The 18,530-nt window shown below is 36.8% G+C and overlaps 1 pseudogene across 1 annotated transcript; it reads left to right on the top strand.

Annotated features, from left to right (window-relative positions):
* The first annotated feature begins 16,268 nt into the window (after positions 1-16,268).
* LOC309665259 (synaptosomal-associated protein 23 pseudogene) lies at positions 16,269-18,283 on the top strand (annotated as a pseudogene). Its single transcript has one exon. The product of its transcript is annotated as a synaptosomal-associated protein 23 pseudogene (transcript).
* The last annotated feature ends 247 nt before the right edge of the window (positions 18,284-18,530 follow it).

The following is an 18,530-nucleotide window of genomic DNA, read 5'->3' as shown; positions in this document are numbered from 1 at the left end:
TTTTGCCTGAGGCAACCCAACAGTGGAGCCTACCCGTGCTCTTTGGTGGGGTTAATGGCAGACTCTGGGAGGGCTCACGCCAAGGAGAACTTCCCAGAACCTCGGCTGCCAGTGTCCTTATCCCCACGGTGAAACAGAGCCACCACTCGCCTCTGCAGGAGACCCCCCAACACCAGCAGGTAGGTCTGGTTCAGTCTCCCCCAGGGTCACTGCTCCTTCCCCTGGGTCCCGATGCACACATTACTTTGTGTGTGCCCTCCAAGAGTGGCGTCTCTGTCTCCCCCAGTCCTGTCAAAGTCCTGCAATCAATTCCCACTAGGCTTCAAAGTCTGATTCTCTAGGAATTCCTCCTCCCGTAGCCGGACCCCCAGGTTGGGAAGCCTGACGTGGGGCTCAGAACCTTCACTCCAGTGGGTGGACTTCTGTGGTATAAGTGTTCGCCAGTCTGTGAGTCACCCACCCAGCATTTATGGGATTTGATTTTACTCTGATTGCGCCCCTCCTACCGTCTCACTGTGGCTTCTCCTCTGCCCTTGGACGTGGGGTATCCTCCTTGGTGAAGTCCAGGGTCTTCCTGTCAATGATTGTCCAGCAGCCAGTTTGGATTCTGGTGCTCTCGCAAGAGGGAGTGAGAGCACGTCCTTCTACTCCGCCATCTTGGTTAATCCTCCGAGAAATCATAATGATCAGATCAGAAATAAATGTAAAAGAAATGAAGGAAACAATAGCAAAGATCAATAAAATTAAAGCTGGTTCTTTGAGAAGGTAAACAAAATTGGTAAAACATTAGCCAGACTCATCAAGAAACAAAATGGAGAAGACTCAAAATCAATAGAATTAGAAATGAAAAAGGAGAAGTAACAAGTGACATTGCAGAAATACAAAGGATCATAAGAGATTACTACAAGCAACTATAGGCCAATAACACGGACAACCAGGAAGAAATGAACAAATTCTTACAAAAACACAACCTTCTGAGACTGAATCAGGAAGAAACAGAAAATATACACAGACCAATCACAAACACTGAGATTGAGACTGTGATTAAAAATCTTCCAACAAACAAAGCCCAGGACCAGATGGCTTCACAGGCGAATTCTATCAAACATTTAGAGAAGAGCTAACACCTATCCTTCTCAAACTCTTCCAAAATATAGCTGAGGGTGGAACACTCCCAAAGTCATTCTACGAGGCCACCATCACTCAGATACCACAACAGAAAAGATGCCAAAAAAAAGAAAACTACAGTCCAATATCACTAATGAACATATATGCAAAAATCCTCAACAAAATACTAGCACACAGAATCCAACAGCACATTAAAAGGATCATAAACCATGATCAAGTGGGATTATCCCAGGAATGCAAGGATTCTTCAATATATGCAAATTAATCAGTGTGATACACCACTTTGACAAATTGAAGGAGAAAAACCATATGATCATCTCAATAGATGTAGAAAAAGCTTTCAACGAAATTCAACACCCATTTATGATAAAAACCCTCCAGAAAGTAGGCATAGAGGGAACTTACCTCAACATAATAAAGGCCATATATGACAAACCCACAGCCAACATCGTTCTCAATGGTGAAAAACTGAAACCATTGCCTCTAAGATCAGGAACAAGACAAGGTTGTCCACTCTCACCACTATTATTCAACATAGTTTTGGAAGTTTTAGCCACAGCAATCAGAGAAGAAAAAGAAATAAAAGGAATTCAAATTGGAAAAGAAAAAGTAAAGCTGTCACTGTTTGCAGATGATATGATACTATACATAGAGAATCCTAAAGATGCTACTAGAATACTAGAGCTAATCAATGATTTTGGTAAAGGAGCAGGACAGAAAATTAATGCACAGAAATCTCTTGCATTCCTATACACTAATGATGAAAAATCTGAAAGAGAAATTAAGGAAACACTCCCATTTACCATTGCAATAAAAAGAATAAAATACTTAGGAATAAACCTACCTAAGGAGACAAAACACCTGTATGCAGAAAACTGTAAGACACTGATGAAAGAAATTAAAGATGATACAAACAGATGGAAGGACATACCATGTTCTTGGTTTGGAAGAATGAACATTATGAAAATGAATATACTACCCAAAGCAATCTACAGATTCAATGCAATCCCTATCAAATTACCAATGGCATTTTTCACAGAACTAGAACAAAACATTTCACAATTTGTATGGAAACACAAAAGACCCCTAAGAGAAAAAGCAATCTTGAGAAAGAAAAACGGAGCTGGAGGAATCAGGCTCCCGGACTTCATACTATAGTACAAAGCTACAATAATCAAAACAGTATGGTACTAGCACAAAAACAGAAATATAGATCAATGGAACAGGATAGAAAGCCCAGAGATAAACCCACACACATATGGTCACCTTATTTTTGATAATGGAGGCAAGAATATACAATGGATAAAAGACAGCCTCTTCAATAAGTGGTGCTGGGAGAACTAGACAGCCACATGGAAAAGAATGAAATTAGAACACTCCCTAACACCATACACAAAAATAAACTCAAAATGGATTAAAGACCTAAATGTAAGGCCAGACACTATCAAACTCTTAGAGGAAAACATAGGCAGAACACTCTATGACATAAATCACAGCAAGATCCTTTTTGACCCACTTCCTAGAGAAATGGAAATAAAAACAAAAATAAACAGATGGGACCTAATGAAACTTAAAAGCTTTTGCACAGCAAAGGAAACCATAAACAAGATGAAAAGACAACCCTCAGAATGGGAGAAAATATTTGCAAATGAAGCAACTGACAAAGGATTAATCTCCAAGATTTACAAGCAGCTCAGGCAGCTCAATATCAAAAAAAGCAAACATCCCAATCCAAAAATGGGCAGAAGACCTAAATAGACATTTATCCAAAGAAGATATACAGATTGCCAACAAACACATGAAAGGATGCTCAACATCGCTAATCATTAGAGAAATGCAAATCAAAAGTACAATGAGGTATCAACTCATACCAGTCAGAATGGCCATCATCAAATAATCTACAAACAACAAATGCTGGAGAGGGTGTGGAAGAAAGGGAACCCTCTTGCACTGTTGGTGGGAATGTAAATTGATACAGCCACTATGGAGAACAGCACGGAGGTTCCTTGAAAAACTAAAAATAGAACTACCATACGACCCAGCAATCCCACTACTGGGCATATACCCTGAGAAAGCAATAATTCAAAAAGAGTCATGTACCACAATGTTCACTGCAGCTCTATTTACAATAGCCAGGACATGGAAGCAACCTAAGTGTCCACTGACAGATGAATGGATAAAGAAGATGTGGCACATATATACAATGGAATATTACTCAGCCAGAAAAAGAAACGAATTTGAGTTATTTGTAGTGAGGTGGATGGACCTAGAGTCTGTCATACAGAATGAAGTAAGTTAGAAAGAGAAAAACAAATACCATATGCTAACACATATATATGGAATCAAAAAAAAAAAGTTTCTGAAGAACCTATGGGCAGGATAGGATTAAAGATACAGACATAGAGAATGGACTTGAGGGCACGGGGAGGTGGAAGGGTAAGCTGGGACGAAGTGAGAGAGTGGCATAGACATATATACACTACCAAATGTAAAATAGATAGCTAGTGGGAAGCAGCCACATAGCACAGGGAGATCAGCTGAGTGCTTTGTGACCTGCTAGAGGGGTGGGAGAGGCAAAAGGGAAGAGGTATGGGGATATATGTATATGTATAGCTCATTCACTTTGTTATAAAGCAGAAACTAACACACCATTGTAAAGCAGTTATACTCCAATAAAGATGTTAAAATAAGCAAGTGTTGGCAAGGATGTGGAGAAATCAGAAGCCTAGTATATTGTTGGTTGGATTGTGAAATTGTATAGCCACTTTGGTAAACAGTCTGACAGTTTCTTCAAATGTTAAGCATAGAGTTACTCTATGACTTAGCAATTTTACACTTAGGTATACGCCCAAGAGAGATGAAAACATACATCCATACAAAAATTTGTACATGAATGTTTATTGTAGCATTACCCATATAACTAATGTGGAAACATAAATTGATTAATGAATAAATAAAATGTGATATACCCATACAGAGGAATATCATTCTACAATTAAAAGGAATTAAATACTGATATATGCAACAACGTGGGTGGACCTTGAACACATTATGCTGAGTGAAAGAAACTAGACACACAATGCCACCTACCATATGATTCCATTTATATGAAATTTCCAGAATAGGGAAATCTATAGATACAGAAAGTAGATTAGTGTTTGCCAGATGCTAGGCGGTAGTAGGGGTGGGGCATGGAGAATGACTGCTCATGGATACGGGTATTTTTTGGGGGGGTGATGAAAATATTCTAAAATGAGGCAGTAGTTATGATTGCACAGCTCTGATGCTACACTAAAAAAAAATTGAGTTTGTACTTTAAATGGAGGAATTTTATGGTATGTGAATTATATCTTAAAAAAGCTGTTAAAAATTAATTCCTAGAAAATGAAATAAAATCAGGCATAGCAGTATTCACATTGATCCTGATTTTTTTCTAGATAAAGAGGCAGCATGATTTTGCATACAGCTGTTCCAAAAGTCCTCTAATATCTGTTTGTTGTTTATCATTTCCATGAAAGAGGAAAATCTTAAAATACTGAGTGTTATGAAATTTGAAACAAGAGAAGTCAGCTTAAAAGCTCCTCTGGGGCTTCCCTGGTGGCACAGTGGTTGAGAGTCTGCCTGCCAATGCAGGGGACACAGGTTCGAGCCCTGGTCTGGGAAGATCCCACATGCCACGGAGCAACTAGGCCCGTGAGCCACAATTACTGAGCCTGTGCGTCTGGAGCCTGTGCTCCGCAACAAGAGAGGCCGCGATAGTGAGAAGCCCGCGCACCGCGATGAAGAGTGGCCCCCGCTCGCCGCAACTAGAGAAAGCCCTCACATAGAAACGAAGACCCAACACAACCAACAATAAATAAATAAAGTTAATTATAAAAAAAAAAAGCTCCTCTGATTATGATGTTCAAATTAGAGATAACATTACAAAAATCATAGAATTTTAAAACTTAAATTTATTCTAAAGAGGATTTTATCATAAAATGCTATACCCCTGAAGATATCTTAATTAGTTACGCACATACAAAGACACACACTTCTAAATGCATTTTGACTATGCAAGCACCAGGGTAACCCCAGTCACCATTCTGACTCCTAACAGGTATAGAAATTGGCTTTTTCTATGTTTGTGAAAATTCACCTTGGCTGTCAAATAACTATCAATTGCTGATTTTACCTGCCTGAAACTTGAAATTATTTGAGTTTGCAAACTGAGTCTGCTCTAATTCCTTTATTAGTCAGATAAAGAAGATTAGCCGGTGTGTTTAAGAGACTAACCTAAGATGATATAGCTAAAATCAAAACTCCAGTCTCTGGATTTCATTTTCCTTTGTCTTTGCCCTAAATTTTGTCATCAAAATTTGTAATTTAAGAGCTATAATGTGTTGCTAATAATACTCTGTTTTGGAGTTTGCTGCCTCTTACAATTTTTTGGAATAGTTGTTCAACAGTGACGGTGATCCACACATCAGTGCCACCTTTTCATTGATGCCTGACATTGTTGAAGCAACAGCTATCATCTTGCCACTCAGGAAAAACAGTCATCACATCCACACAATTCTCTCACCAGAAAATGCTTTTCCTAAGAGGTGTGAGAATCTTATTTCCCACCTCCCATATTCTTTCATGTATTCTATCTTATTCTTAGGAATGTTTTTTAAAAAAAACACCTCTCTGAAATAAAAATCTACTTCTCTGTTTCAACCTGTCACATTATTTAGCACATTCTATACTGAAAAAGTGGACTGAACAACCATGCTAACAGTTTATTATATGACTGTAGAGATTGAAGGCTGTACACTATGGAAAATGTCTCCCACCATGAAGGGACAATGAGATACCCAGGTCTGTTAAGCTCTGTTGGATCCCCACAGTTCCCTCATTAAACAACCAGTCTCCATGTGGACATGCTATCCTTCTGCTGGCATGAGTTTTGTCTCCCTCCTTGACACATGTGTCCTACAACAAATGCTCACTGAAATAGCAAGACTGACTTCACTCCTTATAAGTTAAAGAGCCCACCCGACTCAGGGTTAAATGTATAGTATACCACGTAACTTATCAATGGGACCTGAGTTAAATACTGAATTTGGAGTTTGAATATAAAGATAATTTGAGTGCAAAATTGAATAGAAGTTGATCTAAATAAAAAATTAATGAACTAGTTTTGGTTCACAATTTTTCTTACTGGAAAGAAGACAAATGATAATTTATCAAATATTTACATGCCAAGTGACTTACAAATTATGTTCTATTTAATCTTCACATGAAATGTATGAGCTAAGTATTATTCAGTCTGTACTACAAATGAAGAAATAGAGGCTCAAGAGGTTTTAATAATTGCTTAAGATCATATAACTAGTGAGATATATAATTACTTTATAAAATAAGTTTGACCAATTTTGTCATTTTTAATACCAGAATATACATCGAGATTTCCTCAAACCTAGAGAAGTATACAGAAGTTTTGGAATTGAGGCCATTTCACAGTAACTTATTGACATTAGAAGAAATTACTTAAATCATTTGAGAGTTTAAAAGATTGTTAAAGGAAAAGGAAATTGGAGAAGTGTGCTGTTGTTGTTTCTTCTGAAATAAAGTGGCTTTCCTGTACTCAGAGCTAGGGTTCAAAAGTAAGTGAACTGTCTGTCTGTTTGCTTCTCAGAGAAGGATGAAAGCCTTCCAAAATTCAAGGCAAAAGATTAGAAAACCTGATATTATAAAATATCTTGATTCCGTAGCTTTGCTCCTGTCATCTTCATGCAATTCATATTTTGACCCCACTACTTTCATATTTATCAAAATAATACAAAACTTTAATCAAAATCATATCAAAATTGACATTTTATTTCATTTAAAATATTCAATTAATATTGTCTGCCTTAAATGTATTTCCACTGTAGATAAAATCTAATTTCTGCATTTTAAAAATTGCATTAAAAGTAATTTCACTGGTTCCAATTCCTTCGTGAATTACTATTATAGAAAAAAATTTAATTTAATGACCAAAGTTTACTAAGTCTATCTTATCTCAATGTGCATTTTGTTTTGTCTGTAGTTGTTAACTAAGTGCAATTATTTAAGATTAGCTTGGTGCTTGTGTCCACCTAGAGGGGTGGGATAGGGAGGGTGGGAGGGAGACATAAGAGGGAGGAGATATGGGGATATATGTATACATATAGCTGATTCACTTTGTTATACAGCAGAAACTAACACACCACTGTAAAGCAATTATACTCCAATAAAGACGTTAAAAAAATTAAAAATAAAAAAATTTAATTTAATTTAATTTAAAAACATTTTAAACATTTAAACATTGTCAGAATTTTTAATTATTTTTCAACATTTTACCAAATTAAAATCTTACCATGTAAATTTTACCTGTCATCAATATTATTTTGTGCTGATTATTTCTACCAAGTGTAATTTTTTGTATTATACTATTGCTGTTTTTAAGGTTTCTAAGCTAAATGATTCTTCAATCATATTTTTACTTATAACTAATTTAACACTGTCAGTATGGGTTTGTGGATTACTTTAATCATAATACTTACTAGGAAATAGATAAAAGTTTTAGATGTAATTATCATCACGTTTCATGATAGGTATTTCAGACTTTTTAAAAAGAGTTATCATTTGGCTTAATAAAATAAAAAAAAAATTCTCCTGAATTCATTTCAAGAAATGCCATACTTTGGGCATTTTCTATCGAACAGTTCAGTAATCCTGTTCTATTCAATCTGTTCTTAAAGCTATCCATTTTGTTCTTAATTTTAGATATCACATTTTTCAATTTTAAGTTACGGGTTTTACTTCTATAGAATGTCTAAATTCTTTGATAAAATCATCCATTCAATCATTTTTGTGTCTTTTTCTCTATTCTTTTAGCATATTAATCATAATTACTTAGAGGTCCTGTCTGCTAAGGTTACCTTTTGGATCATCCATTGAACTTTTCTACTATCTGTTCTTTTTTCTTGTGGGTTTAGCCACACCATGTTACCTTGTTGCATGTCTTGTAATTTTTAATCGCATGTCACAGATTTTGGATAAAAGAACATTTGAGGATCTAGATGGTACCTTCTATTACATATCCATTTCTTCTATTAGACAGAAACCATAAGTGTCTGGTTGCTTCCATCCAATTAGTAAATTTCAGTTTGGGTAAGATTTCGTTTACCTCTCCCTCATCCTTCTTTCTAAGGCTGGGCCCTCAATAGCTTTCAATTGACAGATTGTTAGATTCTCCAAACAACATAGCCCTAAAGTAGATATTCTAGAATTTAAAAGTACATTATTTAAAATAAAACACAAAAGATGGGTTTAAGAGAGACTCATTTTTGCCCTTTAAAGATTTGTAGCTTAGTCTATCAGCCAACAGCTTCAAAATTTGAAAACTGGACTTCGGTTTTAGATTGGTGATGTAAGGAGTTAGAAAGAGGATTGCCCCCATCCTTAAAACAAGAAAAAAGCTGTAAAACTGGAAGCTAACTAATTTTCATGAGACTATAAGAGAACTGAAGACACAGCTGATCGACGAGAATCTGTAGGGAGAACAGCACCAGAACATTTGCTTACCTGAGACAGAAGTTGCCAAATAACATATAAATAGGTAGAAATGTTAAACAAGACATTTTAAACAAATTGTCGAAGCATGGGCTATATTGAGAGTGTGAAGCCGCTGATATGAGGGTGGGATTTTGCCGTCTTGCAGTCTTTTCCCTCTGGAAACCCCGCCAGACAACCACAGGGAAGATGGGGAGAATGCTGAGAAAGGTACTGGCTGGCAGAGGGAACAGCAGCCACTGCCAAAACCCCACCCAGACCCCTCCCTCCTTATTTATCCTAAAGAACAAAGATCTTAATTTAAAGGAGGAAGATCAGTTAAACGTGCAGTCTGGGGAGCTGGGGAAGAACAATGGAGGCCACCACTGAAAATCTACCCAGATCCACCTCCCCTATCTTTCCAAATGAATAAAACCTCAATCTTCAGAGGGAAGAGTGGCCAAACCATAGGGGAGGGGGCTGATGGAAATCCACGGAACCTGGAGGAGGGACAAGAACACGAGTGAGGTCCATCTCCCAAGACCCAGATTCAGAGTGACTGCTTAAAACTGAGGTTTAATTAAATAATCAGAGAATTCAACGATCATCCAACCTCCATCCCAAGCACCACACTAACCAGCCTGGAATAAAAATATCAACGGAACACAACATCACTGGTTTTAGGGAAGTGCAAATTAAAATCAGAATGAGATACCACAGTTAGAATTAGTAAAATTAAAACAATAAAATGATGACACTAAATACTGGTGAGTATGCAGAACAGGAATTCTCATTCACTGCTGATGTGAATCCAAAATGGCAGAGCCACTTTGGAAGACAGCTTCTTGTAAAGTTAAACATATGCTTATGTTACAACCCAGTAATCTCACTCCTATGCTTTACTCAAGTTAATTGAAAAATTATATTCACACAAAAATGGCCTGTACATGACTGCTTACAGTTGCCAAAAATTGGGAACAATCAAGATATCCTTGAAGAGATGAGAAACTAAACAAACTGTGGTCCACCTGTACAATGGAATACCGCTCATAAATAAGAAACAATGAGTTGTTGATTCACATAATAACATGGATGAATCTGAAAGGCATTTTGCTAAGTGTCAGAATCTCTCCCAACTACTCTGTCCCTCGGAAGATGCCTTCTGACAAAAGCACAAAATATGTCCAAGTGAAACAGAGCTGTGTTCCTCAGTGTCAATTCACCACTCTCTAGAACTTTCTTCCCAGTCTGTTTTATTTTCTGGGTCTGTTCACCGTCACTAGGATGGAGGGCACAGGGAAATGTTTTTTTCCTAAAGATTATGAAACTAGTGGAGATTTTACTCTGCCTTTTATAAGTTTTTATAATATGCCTTTTCACCTCTCATGTAGAAATCAGTAAATGTTTTCTAGGAAAATTGTTCATATGTTTGAGGTCCCCAGAGTCTCCAATTATTTTATTGCAGCTCCATGTGACCGCTAAAATCTTTGTTAGTTTTTGTTTTCTCCAGCAGCAGCCCAGCCCTTTGCTCGGCCAAACCCTGATAACAGGGGAAACACTGCCTATCGTCGGCTCGCCTCTGGAAGTTTTTGCCTTCTGAAATTTTAGTTCATTCAGTACTGTTGCTTCTGTATATCTCTGATGCTTTTAAATACATATTCTTTTTTTATAATTTATTCTACTTTTACTAGTTTTTGTTACTGGGGCCATTGGTCTGCCGTGACCAACTGCATTCCACTCTGAGCCAGGAAGAGACATTTCTTCCCTAATTGTTTTCAAGTAGGGCTAAGTTTTACATCAAAACATGGAGCCTCTCTTTTGATAACAATATTGTTTCCATATTTTCCCAATGATTTGCAGTTACTAATTCTTTAAAAAACACACTAAAGAAATTCTCAATCTCTTCAAATACTTCTGAGGTTATTCTTATTTTTGATTGTTCATTATTTAGATGTGGAGACTTTAAGTGGATTAGCTTCTCTTCTGCACTGTTTCCTGGACTTCTCACATTTCTCTCAAACTGCAGCACTTCCGTCCTGGGCACAGGGAAGAGGAGAGGTATGAGAGTGTCATAACTGATTCCTCCTGGATATGGTTTCACAAGCCACAGTCATACCATGCTCTTTGGCATCTTTACAGCCTGAGATTCTGGTTTCATAAGTAAATTATTACTATGTTTCTTATGACTTGTGAACAAAGAAAGTATGGCTGCATTCACTTTCTTAGAAATATATGGAAATCTTTTAATGTAAAAATGACTCCCAAATTTATTGACTGTTCCAGTTGTATTATTTTATTGATGTAAGCAGGTTCAATGCATGGTGAATAATCGCTTGGAAAAATTAAACATTTAGTATAATACATTTAATTAAAAAATAAAGTAATACGTGAAAGTTAGATTGCACAAAATACACATTGAAATGTAAAGAAAGTAATTTTGAAAAGAAATTAATATTTTTTCAAAAGAAAATAATTTTGAAAAGTTGATAATTCAGATGGCACTCTAGTACCTCAGAATAATCAAGTTATTCATTTATACAATGAATATTTATTGAATGCTTTATTTAGTACCTCAGTTGGCACTGTACTATTCAGAAATCCCAATTAATGAAAAATACTGGTCGATGGAAAAAGTGATTAGCAGTTATTTATTAATGTATTTTGAAAATAGCATAGAAAATTTTCTAAATTAGCTAAATAATTGGAAATCAGATTATCAAAGTGAGAAAAAACAGGATATTAAAAGTATAATATGAGCTACTCACAACTCCAATTATCTCATTGAAGTACTAGAGAAAATAATATAAGCTGAAATAGTTTATTTTATGTATCACATATATTGATTAGTAAAGCATTGCTAGTTTAAAAGCAAATATCATAAATAACAAGAATTGGGATCAATAATAACAATATCTTGTTGTCTACTCTATACCAACATATTTTTAAGCTATGAAGCGTAAAAAAAGTATGTCTTTATATTTACTGTAAGAAAGAACATAAAATCTTTAGTAAATGGGAAGATAAAACCATTTGTGTGTTCATTATTTAACACTGCAGCATGTGGGAGTCCTGCCTGGGAGATGCTCAAATAGTTCCCTGGTTAGAAGAAATCTAGCAAGCAGTAGGGCATTAATGAACTGGAGTCTTGTTTCAGCAATAACGATTTGAAATAGTGAAGCAGTCTGTGTCTCCCCAAGGTGCAATCAATACAGAGTAATTTCCTTACACTTTTATATTCTTCATATAACACCAGCATCACCTCACTTTCAGTTATTCCTGACTCAATAAATAACGCCCGTGGTCTTAGATACCTGTGTGTTACTAGGTGACAATAAATCCCCATCACCAGCAGCAATTTAATTCAGCCTATTCCAACAGATGAATAAAACATATCTGAATCAGGATACAAGTATTGACTCAGGAAAGTCTATCAAATGGGATCTAGAATCAGAAAATGGGGTTCAATTTCTAGTTTTGCAGTTCACTAATGATGATATCTTGGACAATGTAGAGTCTGGGAATACTAACAGTGAAATGCCGCAAACATCAGAACATATACCTAATTCAGCCATGGGTGGGAACTTATTCACATGGGTTATTATATGCTAAAAGTTCGGGAAATTTGAAATAACATAGAGTTTCCTTGCCTATTTATTTTAAAAGCTAACATTTTCTAACTACACTAATTATATTTCTAACCATACTAATTATATACTAAATGTAACTATTAAATTGTAATAATTTTTTTAAAGTTTTATTTTATATTGGAGTATAGTTGATTTACAATGTTGTGTTAGTTTCAGGTGTACAACAAGTGATTCAGTTATACATATACATATATCTATTCTTTTTCAGATTCTTTTCCCATATAGGTTATTACAGAGTACTGAGTAGAGTTCCCTGTGCTATACAGTAGGTCCTTGTTGATTATCTATTTTATATGTAGTAATGTGTGTATGTTAATCCCAACCTCCTAATTTTTCCCTCCTAAATTATAATTTTTAAACTATTAAACTAACTTTGTCTAATTATAAAAGTAATTCATGCTTATTATAAAATATTTGGAAAATACAAAATGTATTTAAACGGAAACATGTCCTTTGAAAACCCTGCTCCCATAAATGAGGTTAATGTTTTAGTACATTTACTTCTAAAGTGCTTCAAATTCATTTCTTTACCATTTTAGTATAGCATTCTGCATCAGGTATATTCATAATCAATACCACCAAAGTCTCAAGCGTGACAGTGATTTGGTTTTGTGCAGGTGGGCCTCTGTGTGCGCTGGAGGAACCAGGGGGTCTCAGGGGACCATCTATCCCACTCCTCCTTTGCCTGAACACCTGGGTTAAGGACAGGCTCTTGGGGCTCAGTGAGGACACTGAGTACTGAGCACCCTGGGGGCAGTGAAGAAAGTGGGAGCACCACATGCTTGCCCTTTTTGTTCCCAAACTCCGTGTCTCCCTGGGGTGGGCACTTCCTGCCACTGATGGGAAATTACTGATCCCTCTACCTAAGTTGCCTATTGAAGAGAAAACTATCAAGTTGGGTCACAGCACATTATTTAACCAAGGGAGTTTGGGGCTGCTCAATGAATGGTGAGTCAGCAAACGTAGCCTTCAAATTCTTCCTTCATAAAATTTAAGACTGTGTCTCGTGGTGGTTCTGACATGTGCCCAGCCTAGTTGTATTCCCTACCTCTCTCCTCACCCCTGCCTCTGCTCCTGTCACTTAAGAGGGCTTCCCTCCACCCCCACCCCTGCACTGATGCAGTTCCCTACCCCAAGGTTGATTCCCTCCTCCTGGAAGGCCCCCTCCCAATGATCAACCTACATCCAAGGACGTACTATGCAAGGAGCCTCATTCATGTTCATTCAACTGGTTCTCTATTTAGTGAGTCAAAATTTATCAATTCTAAGAACTAAAGCATTCTTGTGGTCATCACTCATTGACCAGTGTAGGGCTGACGCTCTTGATTTGTAAAGGCAGACTCACTTTATATTTTTGCATGTGGTGTTCAGTCTCCTTACCTCAGTACTCAAGTCAGAGCAATAACAGAAATGAGAGACATTGGCTTTACAAAGGTTTAAAGCGATCTGAGTAATGTTTGCAGAGTACTTTACAAATTTGAATTCTTTATAATGACTTTTCCAAAGTAGAGTAAATTAATACACAATACATGATTTCTATTGTCCTTTATACATCAATAATTCACCAGTCTACTTTATCAAGAAGAACAACTTCACATTTTAGGTTTATCGGAAAGTTTGGACCATTTTAAAGAAGTTAAATATGGAGAATTTCCCTTTGTTCTGTAAATGTTAAGCCAATAACTGTAACCTCAAATTCCTACTTCAGAAAATTTCAAGTTAAATTTGAATGAGGTTTATTTTATTATTTGTATATAAAAGAATATTTTATTTGTTTCCTTTTCAAAAAGAGTTTTTTATCTTGGAAGAAAACATGGAAATAGATCTTTATGACTGGGTCAAGCAATGACTTCTTAGATGGGACACCACAAAAAAGTGAAAAGAGAAAAAAGATAAATTAGATTTCATCAAAATTAAAAGTCTTTGTGCTTCTATCTATCAAATAATTAGTACTATCAAAAAAATAATGAGACAAACTGCAGAAGAGGAGAAAATGTTTACAAAGCATATATCTGATAGCAGACATATTCTGAATGCATAAAGATCTTATACTACTGAGTAATAAGATAAATAACTCATGTTAAAAATGGACTAAGTATTTGTAGACATTTCTCTGAAGAAAATATAAAAATGGCAACAAGCACACAGGAATGTTCAAAATCATCAGTTGTTAGGGAACTGAAGATTCAAACCATAATGAGATACCACTTTTCACCCATTAGGATGGCTAAAATAAAAAAGACAAAAGCAGATGTTGGTGAGGATGTGAAGAAATTGGAATCCTCATATATTGCTGATGAGAATATGAAACGATGCATCTGCTTTAGAAAAGAGTTTGGCAGTTCCTCAAAATGTTAAACACAGAATTACTATATGATCCAGCAATTACACTCATAAATACACACCCAAGAAAGGTTAGAACATATGTCCATAGAAAAAACTTGCATATGAATGTTCATATCAGCATTATTCATCAGAGCCAAAAAAATGGCAACGACCAAATGTCCATCAACTGACAAAGGGACATATAAATATGGTATATCCACTGAAATAATCAGCAAAATAAGGAAGTACTGATATATTCTACAACATGGATGAACCTTTGAAAATATTATTCTAAGTAAAAGAGTCCAGTCAGAAAAGAACACAGATGATTCCATTTATATTAAATTTCCAGAAAAGGCAAATGTCTAAAGACAGAAAGTGTATTCATAATTACTAATTAGCATAAGTAGGGACAGAGCTGGGCAGGGAATAGCAGATATAGAGTAGCTGGATGGTGAGTATAGGTTTCTTTGGGAGAGTGATGAAAATGTTTTAAAACTAGTTAATCATGACGTTGGCACTCTCTGTTACTGTACTTGAAAAACATTGAATAAATGAGTGAATTTTATGGTATGTGAATTATATGTCAGTAAAGCTGTTAAAAAGGCCTCCCCCCCCACACACAGTGGACATTGTGGTTTTGATCCTGCCTCTCCCACTAGCAGCTAATATTTAAAATAGATGCTATCTTTCCATTTGTCACTTCAGCAGATCAAGTCTCAAGAAGTTTGTGGTCCACAGGAACAATTTATTATATACTTACTACACAGCCCCAACCCTGACAGCAATAACTTTTCTTTTGGATTTATGGTTAAATCCACACAAATTTAAGAAGATAAAATAAAATGAATGAAGGGAGATCAATAGTTTTACAATCATCAACAGATCTGCAGTATAATTATATCCTAGACATATACTCCCTTAATGCACTTCTGGTAAGAAGCTATGGATTAATAGTCCACATTAACTTAGGCTGAGTTGCAGAAGAAAATCTGCATTTATACTTGTGTCACTTTTGCCTGTGCTAAAGAATTCTATTCTAGACAGACTTGCACTATAAAAAGATACATTTGTAATTAACAACAATTGAGAAGATACATGGAAGAAATCACTTCATTTTCATAAAAGAACAATAGCAAAAAAATCAAAAGTATGACGAATGTTTAAAGCAATGTACAAAACCTGCATGAAGAAAACTTGTATTTGATAGAACATAAGTCTTTTTTGTTCTATTTACTTTATTTTTAGTCATGATACTTAATGTTTTGAAATTTCAAGTGTTTTTTTTATAGCTTTAAAGAAGGATATACAAACAACACACAGATATACAGTTCTCAGGGTACCTTTAAATTAAACATTTTTCCTTGATGGGCTGTGTCCATTGCAGTGGGCTCATTGAATTTAGATGAGAAGTGTACCAGAGGAGACAGTATGACTTAAAGGGCATGCATTATATAATAGATATGCTACAAAGTGTATTTCTTTTCATCCCTCAACAGCTCTAAAAAGAAGATATGGGGATGTCCATTATGAAAGCAAGAGAACTGGTTCCAAAATTTGACTCAAGTTTCCTTACCTAGCCCTTACCCCTTAGGCAATTAATTCAGGTCTGGCTATTCCAAAGTTCATACACATCCACTTTCCACTGCCCATTGGTGCACTACTCTAATAAACAGTCCAATAAATAGGAAAGGGGAGTGGAGAGCTTTGCTTTTCATTATAGGCTGTTTAGATTCTAAAGAAGGTTTTCTGTTTTGTGGGATACTTACTATTTTATCTCTCAGATTTGAATTATAAATGCAGATACCTTATCTTCATTATGAAATTATAGACAGCTTGAGAGCAGAATATGATTCTACTTTATATCTTTTAGAATATCTAGAACTGAGATAATAAATGAACAGACTAGACATAAAAAGGAGAAGGATTTCAAGAAATATGGGTGGGAGTCCGGCCTGCAGGTGTCCAAGCTGCTGCGGCCAGAAGGGAGTGGCCAGAACTGCTTGAATATCTACATTTCAGTTTCTGCACCTATCAAGAGTTTTAATTCATCATGGATAATCTGTCAGCAGAAGAAATTCAGCTGAGGGCTAACCAGGTTACTGATGAGTCTCCGGAAAGTACGAGGAGAATCCTGGGTTTAGACATTGAGTCTCAGGATGCAGGAATCAAGACTATCACTATGCTGGATGAACAAGGGGAACAACTAAAACACACAGAAGAAGGCATGGACCAAATAAACAAAGACATGAGAGAAGCAGAGAAGACTTTAACAGAACTAAACTAGTGCTGTGGCCTTTGTATATGCCCATGTAATTGTATAACAAATGATGCCAGGGAAGATGAAATGGAAGAGAACCTGAATCAAGTGGGAAGTATCCTAGGAAATCTAAAAAACATGGCCCTGGACGTGGGCAATGAGATTGAGGCTCAAAATCGACAAATAGAACGGATCACAGAAAAGGCTAACACCAACAAAGATCGTATTGACAATGCCAATGCCAGAGCAAAGAAACTCATTGACAGCTAAAGCTACTGCTGTACTTCTTTTTAAAAATTTTTATTTATTTATTTATGGCTGTGTTGGGTCTTAGTTTCTGCACGAGGGCTTCCCCTAGTTGTGGCAAGCGGGGGCCACTCTTCATCGCGGTGCGCAGGCCTCTCACCATCGAGGCCTCTCTTGTTGCGGAGCACAGGCTCCAGACGCGCAGGCTCAGTAGTTGTGGCTCACGGGCCCGGTTGCTCCGCGGCACGCGGGATCCTCCCAGACCAGGGCTCGAACCCGTGTCCCCCTGTACTGGCAGGCAGATTCTCAACCACTGCGCTACCAGGGAAGCCCTGTACTTCTTTATCATTTATTCATTTCCCTAGCTCCTCCTTCAAAGTCATTACCTTTCCAGAGTTTGAAATTTTGTTTCCACACTCTTCTAATTGGGAGATGATGTGGAAGAAGATCTAGGAGTAACAGCCCCCTTATTCTTTTATTTTATCTTTTTCCCTTGAGGGTAGACTGCTGCTTAGTTTTCCTTCTAGTATTTTCTTTCTCAGTCCATACTCTTAGGTTGGTTTTCATACATCATATATAGTGTTATTTTTCATTCTCTCCATTTACTTAGCAGGTTCTTCTGCTTTCAAAATTTGGAAGCATTGCCAAAGACAGCCATGTAAAAGGAAGCTGGGGGCACTGGGGGCAGGCACAAGGAGGAGAGGCAAGAGATAAGAGGTTGTTACCTCAGTAAAACCTGCAGACCCTAAAGCCAGAAGTTGCATAACCATAGTGAAGATCTAGTTGGGTTTAATTTCTATTTAAGTTGCAGTTATTGCCAATTTAGGCCAATGCTTGGTTTTGGAGTCTATATACACAACATTTTTGTTATACATCACAATTGTGCAACCTCTGCTTCAACAAAGAATAGAATGAGTTTTCTTAAAGTGAGCTTAATTTCTGAACTCTTCATGATTCATTTATGTACATAAATTCTACGATCCCATTTCATTTTGCACCATATAGGAATACATGGTATAAATGAATGGCTTTTTATTTTCATATTATTAGTACTATCATTTGGACTTCCCTGGTGGCACAGTGGTTAAGAATCCACCTGCCAATGCAGAGGACACAGGTTTTAGCCCTGGTCCCGGAAGATCCCACATGCCATGGAGCAACTAAGCCTGTGAGCCACAACTACTGGGCCTGCACTCTAGAGCCCGCAAGCCACAGCTACTGAGCCCATGCACCACAACTACTGAAACCCACACGCCTAGAGCCCGTGCTCTGCAACAAGAGAAGCCACCGCAATGAGAAGCCGGCGCAGCGCAATGAAGAGTAGCCTCCGCTGGCCACAACTAGAGAAAGCCCACACGTAGCAATGAAGACCCAATGCAGCC

Source organism: Balaenoptera physalus (assembly GCF_965194825.1).
Source record: "Balaenoptera physalus genome assembly, contig: SUPER_7_unloc_1, whole genome shotgun sequence".
In the NCBI taxonomy this organism is placed as follows: Eukaryota; Metazoa; Chordata; class Mammalia; order Artiodactyla; family Balaenopteridae; genus Balaenoptera; species Balaenoptera physalus.
The sequence above is the reverse complement of the archived record's forward strand: the minus strand, read 5'-3'. Positions and strand labels throughout refer to the sequence as shown.